This window comes from Cibotium barometz, chromosome 15, assembly GCF_041138505.1.
Source record: "Cibotium barometz isolate CiBa-2024 chromosome 15, ASM4113850v1, whole genome shotgun sequence".
Taxonomy (NCBI): Eukaryota; Viridiplantae; Streptophyta; class Polypodiopsida; order Cyatheales; family Cibotiaceae; genus Cibotium; species Cibotium barometz.
Window position 1 is genome coordinate 29,543,960 of NC_141060.1, and position 17,911 is coordinate 29,561,870.

The window sequence follows — 17,911 nt, forward strand, 5'->3', positions numbered from 1 at the left end:
GGAATCCATTCGACCAAAAATATCCACAATAAATTATGTGGTATTTTTGTAAAACTTTCCATTAATGCTTATCTTAAACCATAAAAAACTAGAAAAAAATAGCATTAAGCTCATGGAATTCCCCCGCAATGTCGATTCATCCATTGAATAGTAGTAACACGCGTTCCAATCGCCATATCGATGATCCACATGCAACTCATCAACAAAAATCAACAAAATAATATTTTTATTAGTAAATATTAAAATTTACTTCAAAAAAATACCAAACATTATAAAAAATCAACAACAATTAACTAGAGATTGCTCTGATACCACTGTTAAAACCCTAAGATCTCTCTAGATAATTGTTATGCATAAATCAGACATAAACCCATCCACCCAACTACCCAACCTCCCGCGAGCAAGGGATGCACACATGAAATATAATGAAATACATCATACCTCTACCTTGATGTCCCATACCATCAGATACCATCAAGAGGTATAACTCCAATCCAATAGCATGTAGGTATAGTGTGAAATGGTAAGTGAGTAGATATGATCCTCTACACAAGAGAGAATAACATAGCCTTGGCCTCACAAGCCCAACCCTCCAAACCTCCAAGCTCCCCTTGAGTGTGCCCCATGCCCCTATTATATAGGAGGGCCCTCAAGTGACTCTTGACTCTCCATTTCCTATGTGTGACCCTTGGATACTTGACCCTAACCTTAACCCTTAAGGTTAGTCCTAACCCATGCTCCATTAGAGCTTGTTCCCATGCTCCCATGCTCACAAGCCTAATGTGGGTTAGCCTCCTAGTATATGCACACATAATGTGCATATAACAGTGACTCTCTTTTGCGCAGCATTTGGATGCACCATAATAGATGATTTTACATTAGATTCTCTCTTAAATGAAAATGTGTTCAATTAAATGCCATTTAAAAGAAAAAAAGAAACATATGTGAGAACTTTTCTTCATGCATGGAAGATTACTTTTCCATGGGTTTATTCTATAATTGATAAGAATGTAAAAGAATAAATTAAATGTAAAGTGTGCACCGAAATGAAAGCCATGAATATGAAGGTAGTCTAGCACAATTCAAAAAAAAGCCCTTGAAGTTCATCAAAATTCTGAAATTCATAAAATGTGATGAAAGATTGAAATTAAGATCAAAAGCTCAATCCACAATTATTGAAAATCATGTTGATTTGATGATAGATGCTTAAAACAATTGCATCAATTCTCTGATGCAATTTGCATGATTGTTTTGCTAAAAATGACATGTAATTAAAATCTTAAATTCCAAGAAATTTTCTAGTTCTTAAGTATATGTGTACATATAATATGACCTTGTCTAATAAATACTCTTCCTATACGAGTTCACAATCTGGGAAAGAGTTTAGAAGCAAGCTATGAAGTATATTGGAATATGAAAATTTGTGTAGGTCTATTCTCCTCCATAATGATGGATCAAAACACAAATCAAAAGTATGAGAAACATTTAAATATTTTACATCATGATATGCAATAAAAGAGGGTAATATGGTAGGGCTTTCTTTAAATGGATCTATAAGTACAATGGTTAGGGTGAATAATGGCCTTGTTACAAAGCATAAACGAGATTTTCCTCATCTTATGGGTGTGCATCACATTGCACATTGTGAAAATCTTGTTGTCAACAAAGATACATGTGAAAACTTCCTAGAATTTATATATCTGCTAATAAGGTGAGACAATGTCTACCTTAAGATGAGAGGACTTAAATGAATGTCTACCATAAGACGAGAGAGTGTCTATTCTAAGATGAGAGGAGTTATATATCTTAATATATATGACACATCTCATATGAAGTACTATCAAATTTTATAGATTCATGGCATTAGTTGATGAGTCAATTAGTGAAAGTAATCCCTATACTTTCTTACTTTCTGCAAATAAAAGAATGAGAGATTGTATGCATAGGGGGTGATGTTTCAAGTTCAATTTCTTATTCATTTTTTGGTCGATGTACTAACAGATGTAGATTTTTAAACTTGAGAAGAGATATAAACATTATGGTCGAGGCATTGAAAGAAAGATATTTTGGAAATCTATTTGGTCACGAGTTCAAACATCTCAAGGATTTTTTGAAAAGATCTAAAGATAGGCTACTAGAATCGTAAGCCAAAGTAGGCTTGAGAATCGCACATGTTCTTAAGTATGATTGTTTTCCAAATAGTACTTAACAGGGAGACGTAAGAAGGTGTATGGCATTGGCAAAGGAGTTCATTATAAAACTTTTGTTACGTTTGGATGAAAGATTTGTTGATTGTGGTTTGTTTAATATAGGAAATATTTTTTCACCAAAGAACTATCTAGAGAACAAAGCTAATCAACAAGATTTTACATGATTAATTTTTGATCGATTATGTGATAGATTTGATGGTGTGTTGGCTCACATTCACTTGTCATTAACAAACATCTATGCAAAGGAGAATTTCCACATTTTTTGCATAAATTAGTGGAGTCGTATCCCACAAAGGGTAGCTTTAAGTCTTAAATCTAGTGTAGTACTAAGAAAGAATGGAGACAAATATTTCCTAAAATGTTAAGGCTATGGCAAATTGTTCTACTCATACCTGCTAATTCTATCATGTGTGAAAGAGGAATATCCAAACAAAACAAAAAAAATAGTCCTGATGGGTCTTGCCTAATCTTGAAACAAAAGAAATGTTCATGTGCACGTCTTTATCTAGTGAGAAGAAGCTAGAAAATGTGAATTGGGATCACATATTTGACATGTAGAAGTCAAAAAAGGATAAAGACCCCAAAAATTAATCGAAAACACATCTTCCTAGTGTGGCATGCACTTCCCTTTTTGGGTCCATTGTTCACACTAGTAGCCTCACCCATCTTATCAAATTCTTCTTTAAGAACTAGGTGACAAAGAATACAAAGAACTAGACGACAAAGAATACAACCCCAACTCAAGGGCCGAAATCAGACAATAAACGGCATAGTAAAACATCGAAAGCGACACCTGGATGGCCGAAATCGATCCGTGTACACAGAAACCCCAACACGCTTCGACAAACTTGAAGATCTCGATCTCTCTTGTTCACTCCGGCTTAGTACCTTCTTTCTCGCATTACCTACATCAACCTACCTTTTCTTTCATATGCAGCTTTTAATTTATTGATAATAACGATCTCATGCTCCGTTGATCTCTCCTTCTGGTGAGCCAGTACATAAGACATCAAAAGATTACATCACAAACCAGTACATAAGACATCAAGCTTAAACATCAGAGTCGTTGCCTTCCGCCTCCAGCTCGTAGCTCGAGCACCAAGAGCGGGGCTCCCATCCGGCCCTGCTCCAAGAGCGGGGCTCCCATCACAATTAAGATATGGTTAGATTTGGTTAAGATATGGTTAGAATTGGGACCATCACAAGATAGACGGTCAATTTTGAAACTCTTTGCTTTTGCATATGATTTATTTCCCATCTTCTTTCACATTATAATGCAATATACACAAACTTAAAAAACTTTGATGTCATGCACTCTAAATCACATAAATTAAAACATCTCTATACTACCTAATATATAAGTCCCAAATGGCTCTAAACCCATTTTACATTTGATTTAATCGTTAACTAGAGGATTTAGGAAAATCGAGATTCGAGATAAGTATCGACTTTGCTCTCTAACTTGTAACTCCTCCTTATTTTTCAAACAACACTTTCTTTTTAAGGAAACTAACTGTGGGAGTTCATGTCTTCTCTTCGACTCGTGAGGTTCAACCTAACTATGAGCTTTTGTCTTGCTGAGAAGCAAGCACGTGCAATTGGAAGTAACACCATCAACATTTTCTAGCAAAGTGCATTGTGTGCATTTTCTAGTAAGCGCATCCAGGCTTTCAACATAGCGAAGTAGCTAGTTTCAAGTAGCAAGTGCCCATGGCAACCAGTATGTGCGACGCATTTAGCCTTCCAAGTTCTAACTTTCAAGGCCTAGTCTTCAAGCGAGGCCGCCTGCACCCTTTGTTTCAAGCAACAAGCATGTAGTTCGAAATACCCGACACATGCATTTTTATTCTAGTAAGAACATCTAAGCTTCCAAGCTCTAGCGATGGAATAAGCACATCATTCTCTAGCGCCTTATCTTCTAGCGAATATGTTGCTAGCCTTTGAAGCAACCGCTTTCAAACTTAGCAAGAGTGAGTGCATGTAGTTTGAAGCAACCAATAGCCCAACATATGCAAATTTCTAATTCAATTCTAATAAGCGCATCCACTAATTTTTATATCGAAGAAGTAAAAAAAACAAACCCACCAATTTTTAGTCCCTTACTTTGTGTTCTCCTCATGTTTATTTGGCCTACCTCATATTTAAGAAAATTGGCTAAACTTAAACAGGCATAAGTTCTAGTAGTAAGACTCATTGATAGAACTCTATTAAATCTAACGGGTCCTCAATGTCAACTTACAAGGATATGGGACAACCCAAAAAAGATATGAGGTGACTCTCTTTTTGCGCAGCATTTGGATGCACCATAATAGATGATTTTACATTAGATGCTCTCTTAAATGAAAATGTGTTCAATGAAATGCCGTTAATGAAATGCCGTTTAAAAGATAAAAAGAAACATATGTGAGAACTTTTCTTCATGCATGGAAGATAACTTTTCCATGGGTTTATTTTATGATTACTTCTTGGTCATTGCATGTATTGGGAAGGCTATATGGGCTAAATACTTCAAGAATCATGCATGCCACTTCACTTTGCCAAGGAATCTTTCAAGTCGCTTGATGTTCTAGGGAGCAGACATATTGGATATGGCCTCTGCCTTAGCCGGGATCTATAGCCAATCCTTGGGCTGACATAAGTCAAAAATGTTTACAACTTTATTCAAAATACTTTCAACTTCAAAGTGCTGTTTCTACTTCCAAATTCTTCCACTACAAGAGGCGGGGCCATTATCCACGCTTTTTTCAACACTTTAGAACTAAGCTTAAAATCGTCTAAATTTAAAAAAAAGCGTTGTAATAGAAACGTCAAAATAAGCGCCAAAACAAGTGTCGAAACAAACGTCGAAAAAAGTAATTTTACCACGCATTTTTTGACGACTATCTCGAATGCTATTTCGACCACTATTTCGATGGTTATTTCGACTACAATTTCGACACGTATTTCGACACTTATTTTGACTCTATCATTTAGACGTTTTCGACGGATATAGGAAACTTTTGATGTTATTTTTGACGGATGTAGGAAACTTTTGACACTTATTTTGACGCGTGCAGGTATTAAATTTTTTTTGGCATAATGGTACATCCAGCTATAGTCTTGTAGCTAGATACACCGTTATGCCAAATTTATAGAGTACCAAAGCCAACTGTACTTTAATGTGAAAGGTACATATCAAGCTTTGACGAGATAAGTCAAAATTGAAATTTACACATCAAGCTCTGACGAGATAAGCCAAAATTTGCATACAATCTATACAAGCTCAAACAAAGATGTGAGCTGACCAAAATGTGTATGTATAAAGGAAAAGACATGGGCAAGGCCGCTCTATGCGGAGCCCTCACTCAGGATCAGGCATTGGTCCTGCAAAAACCATACAAGAAAGATGCTTTTTTTGGCATACCAAAACGTCTAACACGACAAGGCAAAGCAAGTATACAAATCATAAAGTTTAGGCTTGCCGCACTTACCATATTCTACAATGCGCGCCCAATTGAGGTTGGCACCTTCTCAGTCAAGCTTCTCCAAAAGAAAGTATGTGTTCTGGCGAGACGAGCAATGTCCTCCTCTTCTCCCGTTGCCGACCGACCGACCACTTGATTCTAAAAGTACCAAAACAACAAGATAAGTGTTGATACTTACAAAGTAAACATAACATCAAATGAAACATACAAGATAAATGTTGATACTTACAATGTAGACATGGAATGCGTTCCAACCGTTTCTTCCAAGGTGAGAGCTTCCTACGTCTCCATTCTAGCTTTGGCCACATCCTCTTGTTGCTTGTAGCGTTGGGGATTTCAAGCATGCTTTTGCCTCTCCTCATTCCAATCCTCGGTGCTCATGTACCAAGGCTTCTCACCCCCTGCCTTCACTCTCCTAGTCACATCTCCTTGCCAATGTTTCATGACGTCCACCATGTGGTCCTTTATCCACCTTATGGGAACAACATCACTACCGCTGGGCCGGCTTGTACTCATCTTTGATTTGATTTATGACTCTATCTTTCTTGTCTTTATCCAACTTTGGGCCATAAAGTCATTTGCAAAGACAATGTGGCAAAGCTCATGGATGCGGCTCTTCATCTCTTGCCCGGCCGACATTATCCAAAACCACATTGCCATTGACAATTGTGTAAAATTTTTCTCCATCAGTGGGTGTGGGCTGTGTCGAAAGGCGCTAGTAGAGAATGATGTGCTTATATTCCATCGCTAGAGCTTGGAAGCTTAGATGTGCTTACTAGAATAAAAATGCATGTGTCGGGTATTTCGAACTTAGTCTACATGCTTGTTGCTTCAAAGTTTGAATTGAAAGGGTGCAAGCGGCTTCGCTTGAAGACTAGGCCTTGAAAGTTAGAACTTGGAAGGCTAAATGCGTCGCACACACTGGTTGGCATGGGCACTTGCTACTTGAAACTAGCTACTTCGTTATGTTGAAAGCCTGGATGCGGTTACTACACAATGCACTTTGCTAGAAAATGTTGATGGTGTTACTTCCAATTGCACGTCCTTGCTTCTCAGCAAGACAAAAGCTCGTAGTTGGGTTGAACCTCACGAGTCGAAGAGAAGACATGAACTGCCACAGTTAGTTGGCTGGCATGGGCACTTGCTACTTCGCTATGTTCAAAGCCTGGATGCGCTTACTAGAAAATGCACACAATGCACTTTGCTGGAAAATGTTGATGGTGTTACTTCCAATTGCACGTGCTTGCTTCTCAGCAAGACAAAAGCTCGTAGTTAGGTTGAACCTCACGAGTCGAAGAGAAGACGAGGAGTTTTCACTTAGAAGTTAGAGAGCAAAGTCGATACTTATCTCGAATCTCGATTTTCCTAAATCCTCTAGTTAACGATTAAATCAAATGTAAAATGGGTTTAGAGCCATTTGGGACTTATATATTAGGTGCCAAACTACCAACTTATTGCAATTATCTAATTAAATCTACATTAGCATTAGCTGGCTATTGTAGTGGTCCACACTCTAAAGTCTAATCACTATTAACTAAAGTCTAATCATTGTTAACTAGAGTCTAATGCCCCCAAATTATCAATAATAAATATCCAAAAATAAGTCTTCAAACTTCCAACTTTCCAATGTGGTTGTATGCTATTTAGAGAATTTAAAAATTAGATTTAGAAGGGTATTATTAATAGTAGCTTTTTTATTGAAAATTCTAAAAAATATCTTACCTTTCTAATGAAGAAGATCTCATCTCAAGGTTGCATTTCTTTAGTAAGGATAATTTTTTGGAACTCTTATCTCAAGGGTAAAATGCCTCAAGAAGGGTTCCAAAGGCTTCAAATTTAAGGCTTGCAATGAACCTATTATCTTTCTATTTTTTTATTCTTGTAATTTTTTATGGTCATAAATTGATTAGAATAAACGGGGAACGATCTTTTCTTGGGAATAAAAATAGGTCAAAACAAAAAAAATCCTCCATGATGACATATCTAGAAAACAAAGTACATGTTGCCTACTAGAGTAATGCTAGCATGCGTAGAATATATCTTTTTATTTTATCATGAACTTGTCTGACTTCTTATACATATAGTAATGATGCTTGCATGTACCTTGATGGCTTATAATGGGCATGTCTTACTTTTGAGTATGAAGTAATATATATGTGAATAAAGTCCATGTTGTTTGCAATAGCAATAATTATTATGTCTACAACAACGATGTATGTACCTCAAGAAGAATTGTGAGATAACTTTGATAAAGTCTTGGGAGAAAAGGTTGAAATTTTTACGATTTTTAAGAAAATATGGCCTTTCGCAAGTGACAGGAGGATTTCATCTTCATTTTGGTAAGAAACGCCTGAGTGCGTGTGTGTTGGCGTGGGATCTGGGGGGGATAGGGGGGGCTGGGATCTGGGGGGTTGGGTTACCCCCGTTTTGTTGCATGCAGGCCCCGTTTCGTTGGGTTACCCCCGTTTCGTTGCATGCAAGCCCCGTTTGGTTGGGTTACTCCCGTTTCGTTGCATGCAGGCCCCGTTTCGTTGGGTTACCCCCGTTTCGTTGGCCAAAGAGATGCCCAGCCAAACCGGCTCCTTATTCCGTGCAAGGATATGGATTCCCTTCTTCCATGCAGACTTCTTGTACTGGCCTGCCTCAACTTCTGCACATATCCGTGCCTACCACAAGAAATACCATCAGAACGGGGGTAACCCAACGAAACGGGGCCTGCATGCAACGAAACGGGGGTAACCCAACGAAACGGGGCCTGCATGCAACGAAACGGGGGTAACCCAACCCCCCAGATCCCAGCCCCCCCTATCCCCCCAGATCCCACGCCAACACACACGCACTCAGGCATTTCTTACCAAAATGAAGATGAAATCCTCCTGTCACTCGCGAAAGGCCATATTTTCTTGAAATCTTCAATTTCATGCGTCCATTTGCCTTCCTTGCGTATAAGACGCTCCTCGGGCACCCAATCATCCCTGAAAAACCGACCAGCAGACAAACTCAAACGCAACGACATTGAAAAACAAAGAGATCATTCGCTACTTACATTGTTTGTGCGCTCTGTCAACTCTCCAGACTGCTCTGTGTTTTCAAAAGAGTAGCCCCTCAAAATAGGATATATATATATATATAGAAAAACTAGTACCTCCAAGGGAGAGAGGAGCCTGGAGGTGCTTCACCTCCGTTCAAGTGAAACACCTTGGTGCCCGACAGACAGACCCCATAGGGGTAAGCCCCAAAGAACTAGGTGACAAAGAATACAAAGAACTAGACGACAAAGAATACAACCCCAAACAAAACGTACGAGCAACTCAAGGGCCGAAAACAACACCTGGATGGCCGAAATCAGACAATTAACCCCAATACGAGCAACTCAAGGGCATAGTAAAACATCGAAAACGACACCTGGATGGCCGAAATCGATCCGTGTACACAGAAACCCCAACACGCTTCGACAAACTTGAAGATCTCGATCTCTCTGTGTCTTTCTTGTTCACTCCGGCTTAGTACCTTCTTTCTCGCATTAACTACATCAACCTACCTTTTCTTTCATATGCAGCTTTTAATTTATTTATAATAACGATCTCATGCTCCGTTGATCTCTCCTTCTGGTGAGCTTCGATGGACGAATTTCTGGAATAGTGGGTTACTAAAGGAGGATAAAACCCGTGCAGAGCTGGAGACCAGAGGAAAAAACAGAAGAATGTCACGACGTTTTAAGCACTAGTTGAAGCTTAGTAAAATGCCACAAAAGCGTAGTAACATGCCACAAAGATTACATCACAAACCAGTACATAAGACATCAAAAGATTACATGACAAACCAGTACATAAGACATCAAGCTTAAACATCAGAGTCGTTGCCTTCCGCCTCCAGCTCGTAGCTCGAGCACCAATCCATGGTGGCGGTTTCACTGCTCCAAGAGCGGGGCTCCCAGCCGGCCCTGTCGTAGACGAACTCTTCAAGAATGCCGAAGAAGTTGGAGCCATCGAGAAAAGGGTTCCAGAGGCCACTTACGATGCAGTAGGCTTTAAATCCGTGCCTGCTGTGGTGGGGTGCATGATCCTCCCTTGACAAGAGAAGGCCTAAATCCTGCAGAATGACGACAAGGGCCGGCAGGTCCGCCTTCTTGGAGTGCGCCCACGCATGGCACTGCTGGCTCAACGTTACACAGGCCGAGAGGACCGCGAAGAAGGAGTAGACATAGGCGGGCGTAGCCGCGGGGAGCAACAAGATGGGCAACAAACCGAGTGCAGAGCCGCGGGCGAGCGAATGAGTGTTGTTGGCGAACTGTCGCCGGGTGATGGTCCAGGGCCTCCTGTGGTGGCCCTGCGCTGCATCCGCCTGGCCTCCGAATAAGGGGGTGTTTGCATGGCCGTAGTTGTCTATAGCCCAGTGAAACACCCCGGTGCTGAAATCCGCAAGCAGATACGCAACAGCAACAGAAAGCACGGCGACACAAGCCTCCTCTGCTGAAGCGCCCGACATAAACCTTATAATCGCCTTCGACACCACTCCGCCTATCGCGGCGCATCCTGCGGCCACCCACACCCTGTGCATCCACGTTGATTCGAGGTTGTTGTCTGTCAAGCCTAACTCATCATGTGAGCATCTGATCTGTGCCTGATCATCCTGCTTTATTCCAACAGGGTTGCGCTCTATGGTGATCTTCAGCTTGTCACGGTGCTCAGTTACTGGTGCCTTCTCATGTAAGACTGCCTTAGATCTCAGATTATAATCAGACCGGTGAGTCACGCCGGAGCGTAGAGAGAACATGACAATCTCACCGGCGGCGGATTGAGGCGGCTGAGAGGAACAAACATACTTGGAGATCGACGGAGACAGGAAGGAAATCGATTGCAAGGAGCTGGGGCGAGAGAGCACTGGCATCAGTGGCATGGCCGATGATCGGGGAAGTACAAAAACAGGGCCGATCAAATAAGAAGACTACGCAAGGAAAGCGCGCGAACGTCAAGAAGGGGGAACTGCGTAGGAACTCGAGGTTCAGAGACTAGAAGTGACTCGAGGTTCAGAGACTAGTTGCGTGCTATAAGCAGAGGACGTGGGGGATGAGAGCGGGGTCCCCAGTCAACGACGAGTGGCAGCTCATCTAGTGAGTCTGCCAGAGTTTGTCCAGACTACGACGCTTTACGTTTCGGAGCTCTACGACGCGGACTGCCGACCAAAATGTCTTTAAAGAGGTTTGGTAGACCCTGTACACGCCGATGTGCCTTGGACATGGCTATGCTTTTCCCATCCACACCATCGATGCCCTAGAGAGAAGAAGAGGGATCATGTGATGGTCCTTGTTGGGGTACGAAAGAGGTTAGCAAGGGTTCTTATGGGATAGTGGGCACATGGGAGGAGGTGAAGATCGAGTACGAGGAGAAGAAGGTGGAGTGGTTGCATGAGGAAGATGATGAGAATGAAGGGGAGAAGGATGAGGAAGGGGAGGAGAAGGAGAAGGAGAATGAGAATGGGAGAGAGAAGAATGATGAGAATGGGGGAAGAAGGTGGAGTGGATGCCATAGGAGAACAAGGTGGACTGGATGTATGAGGAGAAGGGGGGAAGGATGCAAGGTATGAATGGAGCTCGGGCTATTAGAAGGCATTTCACTGGTTGAAAAGCATAGTGTCGTCGTCCACACCAGTAATGACCAACCTAGAATGGAATTTAATGTTCCATGTTTATGTGGATGCTTCAGACAAAGTAGTGGGCAACGCACTACTACAAGAAAAACAGAAAGGTTATATGTAGCCCATCCATTATGCTAGCAAAGCCCTCATAAGGACAGAAGGTGTTATTTGCACATTATATATGCATATACTAGGGGCCTAACCCATCCTAGGCATGTGAGCATGGGGGTAGGGAAATATGCTCTAGTGGGACAAGGGTTAGGTCTAACCTTGGGTTGAGGTTAGGGTCAGGCAACCAAGGGTCATACATGGAAATGGAGAGTGAAGAGTCACTTGAGGGCCCTCATATATATTAGGGGCATGGGACACTCTCAAGGGATGTTCTCTTGTGTAGAGCATTGTATCTACTCTCTTATCATTTCACGCTAGACCTATGTACTACTAGAGTGAAGTCATATTTCTTGGTGGTATGGAACATCAAGGTAGGGTATGTGGTACTTCATTGTCTTTATGTGTGCACCCTTGGGCTCGAGGGTGGTCGGGTGGATGAGTATATGCCTGGTTTATGCATAGTGATTAGCTAGAGAGATCTTTAGGGTTTTAACAGTGGTATGTGAGTGGTCTCTAGTCATTTTTTGATGTTCTTTGTCCTCTTAATATTCTCTCATTATTCCAAAATTTTAGCATTTTTAAGTAAATTTTAACATTTAATAAGCAAAAAAATGTTATTTTCTGGTTTGTTTTGGTGTCTTATGTGTTGGGAACGTCAATATGGCAATCCGAGTACGGTGCTTCTCGACCTCGATAGACGTATTGACGTTGCGGGGAAATTCCATGAGTGAAAGTGCTATTTTTATGGTTGAAATAAGCATTTTACGTATTTTTACCAAAATATTGCACATGCTACTGTGGGTATTTTTTGGTAGAAAGTATTCCCTAAATTTCTACAATTTTTAGGAATTGTTCCTAATTATTTAGGAATTTTTAAGAGCATTTTTATAGTAAAAAAGATATTTTTAATGCATACGGGTTTCCCACGGGCATGCTATCAAATTTCTACCGATTTTCTATTGAATTTTAGTAGGGGGAGCATGTTGATGTGTCAAATTTCTCTCGTGTGTGTGGCATTTTTTCCATCTCTCTAATCATAATTTTCCTTCAAAAGATATCTTCTGCATTTTGGACTGAATGATTGATATACATGTGTATGATGAGAATCAACATCAGGGAACATCGGATTGTGGAATGTGGTACTTCATTGTATTTATGTGTGCACCCCTGGGCTCGGGGGTGGTCGGATGGATGAGTATATGCCTAGTGATTAGTTAGAGAGATCTTTAGGGTTTTAACAGTGGTATCAGAGTGGTCTCTAGTCAATTTTTGATGTCCTTTGTCCTCTTAATATTCTCTCATTCCAAAATTTTAGCATTTTAAAGTAAATTTTAACATTTAATAAGCAAAAAATGTTATTTTCTGGTTTGTTTTGGTGTCTTATGTGTTGGAAACGTCAATATGGCGGTCCGAGTGCGGTGCTTCTCGACCTAGATAGACGTATTGACGTTGCGAGAAAATTCCATGAGTGGAAATGCTATTTTTATGGTTGAAATAAGCATTTTACGTATTTTTACCAAAATATCGCACATGCTATTGCAGGTATTTTTTGGTAGAAAGTATTCCCTAAATTTCTACAATTTTTAGGAATTGTTCCTAATTATTTAGGAATTTTTAAGAGCATTTTTATAGTAAAAAAGATATTTTTAATGCATACGGGTTTCCCACGGGCATGCTATCAAATTTCCACCGATTTTCTATTGAACTTTAGTAGGGGGGAGCATGTTGATGTGTCAATTTTCTCTCGTGTGTGTGGCATTTTTTCCATCTCTCTAATTTGAATTTTCCTTCAAAAGATATCTTCTGCATTTTGGACTGAATGATTGATATACATGTGTATGATGAGAATCAACATGAGAATGAGATTAAGGCCGGTCGTCCTTAAATAGGGAACATCGAAATGAGATTAAGGCCGACCGTCCTTAAACACGGAACATCGGAATGAGATTAAGGCCGACCGTCCTTAAACAGGGAACATCGAAATGAGATTAAGGCCGACCGTCCTTAAACAGGGAACATCGAAATGAGATTAAGGTCGGTCGTCCTTAAACAGGGAACATCGAAATGAGATTTAGGTCAGCTGTCCTTAAACAAGGAACATCGGAATGAGATTTAGGTCAGCTGTCCTTAAACAAGGAACATCGGAATGAGATTAAGGCCGGCCGTCCTTAAATAGGGAACATCGAAATGAGATTAAGGCCGGCCGTCCTTAAAAAGGGAACATCAGATTGTGAACGAGATTAAAGCCCTCTAAGAGCCTTGTGGTAGAACCAGGAGAGGAAGAGAATGAGATGGAGGTAAACCCGGGATAGCCACGATGTACAGAGGAGGTTGGGTGGAATAGGGAAACACCCTATATCTATTGGTCATTTTGACTAACCATGTTGTGGAGCATGGTGATGATGACAAAATCTTTGAGATGGACACATATATGGAGATTGATTGAGATGCTATTCTTTAATTGATAGAGATTTATATTATGTGAATGTTTGTTTTGAGACTCTATGATTCTTTGCTTATGTGATAAGAATCTTGGATATGGCATGCATGCTTGTTTTGCTTTTTGAGAGGGTTGATTTAATGTATTGCTATGTAGAAATAGCAAGATTAAGTGAGTTTTAATGTTTTCTTAGATTAAGTTGTACAATTAAGATATGGTTAGATTTGGTTAAGATATGGTTAGAATTGGGACCATCACAAGATAGACGATCAATTTTGAAACTTACTCTGCTTTTGCATATGATTTATTTCCCATCTTCTTTCACATTATAATGCAATATACACAAACTTAAAAAATTTTGATGTCACGTACTCTAAATCACATAAATTAAAACATCTCTATACTATATAAAGAAGAATTTGATAGCCTAGCCCCTTCCCATCAAAGATGGGTGAGGCAACTAGTGTGAACAATGGACCCAAAAAGGGAAGTACATGCCTCACTAGGAAGATGTGTTTTCGATTAATTTTTGGGTTCTTTATCCTTTTTTGACTTCTACATGTCAAATATGTGATCCAAATTCACATTTCCTAGCTTCTTCTCACTAGATAAAGACGTGCACATGAATATTTCTTTTGTTTCAAGATTAGGCAAGACCCATCAGGACTATTTTTTTTGTTTTGTTTGGATATTCGTCTTTCACACATGATAGAATTAGCAGGTATGAGTAGAACAATTTGCCATAGCCTTATTATTTTAGGAAACATTTGTCTCCATTCTTTCTCAGTATTACACTGGATTTAAGACTCAAATTGTAAGATTCCTGTCCCCACCGCGTAACAAATTCAGGGGGCTAGCAGTAGAAGTAGCACTTCTTACGCGGGGTAGGGTCCCACACTCGGGGCCTCGCCCATGGATATCTAGACAAGAGACTAATCCATCGGTTTTCCAAAACCAAACCCGAAAAAACTTCATTTGCCCGGAAAGCACGGGCAATTCCACCAGGATAACTTTTCCCTAACGTAATCAAAAGCCTTAACTAACTGAGCTCATCTGACCAAACCCGTAAGTCTTATAATCAGATTAGGAAAAAGATTGTACTTGGATCATAGAGACCAACGCTTTTTTCCTTATTGAGAGGCACAGCCGTTGATTCTTTTCCATAGAACAATTTTTGTCCGGAATTTACTTCATCTATCGAACTAAACAGAAATTGAGTCTCGATTACGGATCCATCAGTCCAACCCATCCAGTCCCATGGGTTAGCCAACCGCCCAACCACTGTAGTGATGGGATCTAATTAGGAATTTGGTTAGGTTTTATCCCGGGTACCAGGGAAAAGAGTTCCCAGGTCCCCTAGCCGGATGTTCATGCAAACATAAAACTAGTCACACCACTTACACACCCAATATGAAATTGCCTTTTTCTCAGCATCAGCTATCTTTAAAACAATCCTTTAATGAAACCATTGTGTCACTGATCACAATCCTCAAAATCTCTAGTTGAATCCTTATTTCCAATCATTCCTTCATCGGTGTACTTATGGCATCATTGGCAATCAGAACGCTCACCACCTGTTCACACAGGGGCCTTTTCGATAGTTCCTAGCTCATAGTAACCGGAAATATATTCACATAACAAAATGGAATCTCCGTGGAAGATCAACAAGATCAACCAATAGATCCATATAAAAGAGTCATGGACTCATCCGTTGAGGACCAACAAGGTCAATCAACCAGATCCATGCCCAGTTTCAGAAAACAACTTCTACTCCTTGATTCAATATCTTTCATGATGCACGTGTAGGTATCTTCAGCGACCCAGAGTCTGAGCATCGTATGGTCAGCACCCTCTAGGATCGTTCGCAGGTCACCTAGCGCTTCACTCATAGGCCGCTTCCTTGGTCCCTCATCTATCGTACTAGAAGCTCACCATTTAAATCGAACCGAGGCTGGTCAAGACCTCGGCCGACCATGCTACATGAGATGTCCTCCGTTGACTCTCCGCCGTCAGGTGTTGCAACTTTATCAGTTAGGTCTCCACGACTTAATCACAAGATGGTCAAAATGCTTCCCCAACATTCTTGACATAAAACAATCATTTACAAACAGGTCGCAAATATAGTTTCTATAATGAACTCTCGTCTTTCCACATTATCCCTCATTAGTCCACATTACTTATTCCACATTCCATTCATAGGTGTACTCATTGTCATCCAATCACATCATTTTCCATCTCATCACCTCAGATTCATTCACATCACATATCATTTATTCACTTCCTAATTCAGATGTCATCACATCTCATCCATTCACTTATATCGTTGTCACATCATTTCACATATACATTCACATTCATTATTCTACATACATATCCACATCCATACATCCACTTCCATATCCGCATTCATACATACACATCCATACATCCACATCCACATTCATACATCCACATCCACATCCACATCCATACATCCATTTCCACATCCACATCCACATCCACATTCATACATCCATTTTCACATCCACATTCATACATCCATATCCACATCCACATCTATACATCCATTTCCACATCCACATTCACATCCACATCCACATCTACATTCATACATCCACACATCCCCATTCACATTCATACGTTCACATCCACATCCACATCCATACATCCATTTCCACATCCATACATTCATTTCCACATCCACACTCATACATCCATATCCACATCCACATTCACATCAATACATCCATTTTCACATCCACATTCATACATCCATATCCACATCCACATCTCCATTCACATTCATACATCCACATCCACATCCACATTCACATCCACATCCACATCCACATCTACATTCATACATTTACAAATTTCCATTCACATTCATACATCCACATCCACATCCACATCCATACATCCACATCCACATCCACATTCATACATCCACATCCACATCATCCATTCATCCATCTACATCAACCCACATCATTCACACATCAAACCACATCATCCATACATCAATCTACATTAACCTACATCATTCACACATCAAACCACATCATCCAATTCACATACCGTCATTCATTCACGTCCCTTATCATTCATTCATATCACGATTCACATTCCTTCACATCCTATACCATTCATTCATATCCTAATTCACAGGACATCACATCCATTCATCCATTTTTATTTATCTAATTCATATCACTCCCATCCATCTATTTACATCTATCTAATTTCTATCACATCTCATCACATCTATTTATAGAATGTAAGAGAATTTTAATTTTTTTGATATAATGATTCTTTACGCATCTAATTAGGCATAAAGATAACTTTAGTAGGAGTAACACTTTTATAAAAATCCTTTTATGCATCTATTTAGGCATAAATTCAATTTTAAGAAAAATAACACTTTCGAATTACAAATAAACCTTTTATGCATTTTACTATCCATAAATTCCATTTTAATGAGAATAACACTTTTAAAATAAAAATAAATCTTTTATGTATCTATCTATGCATAAATTCGATTTCAATGAAAATAATACTTTCGAAATAAAAATCAATCTTTTATGCATCTTTCTATGTATAAAATCAAAATTGATAAGAATAACTCTTTTGGAATAAAAATAAAATTTTTTATGCATCTATTTATGCATAAAATCAAAATTGATGAAAATAACTCTTTTGAAATAAAAATAGATTTCTTTATGCATCTTTCTATGCATAAAATCAAAATTGATGAGAATAACACTTTTGGATTAAAATAAATTCTTTATGCATCTTTCCATGCATAAATCCAATTTAGTAGGAGTTACACTTTTAGAATAAAAGAATTTCTCTTATGCATTTAATTTATACATAAAATACATTTATGATGAAAATCACACTTTTAATATAAAAAAAATCTTTTATGCATATGTTTATGTATACAAATCATTTATGATAAAAATCACTCTTTTAATATAAAAGAATTTCTTTTATGCATCCATTTATGCATAAAAATTATTTATGATGAAAATAACACTTTTATAATCAAA

At 39.3% G+C, this 17,911-nt stretch overlaps 1 pseudogene across 1 annotated transcript; it reads right to left on the reverse strand.

Annotated features, from left to right (window-relative positions):
- Window positions 1-9,175: 9,175 nt before the first annotated feature.
- LOC147631157 (fatty acid desaturase 4-like 1, chloroplastic pseudogene) lies at window positions 9,176-10,710 on the reverse strand (annotated as a pseudogene). The gene is made up of 2 exons (XR_015267466.1): window positions 9,498-10,710; window positions 9,176-9,350 (listed from the first exon to the last, which is right to left on the reverse strand). The product of XR_015267466.1 is annotated as a fatty acid desaturase 4-like 1, chloroplastic pseudogene (transcript).
- Between the last annotated feature and the right edge of the window lie 7,201 nt (window positions 10,711-17,911).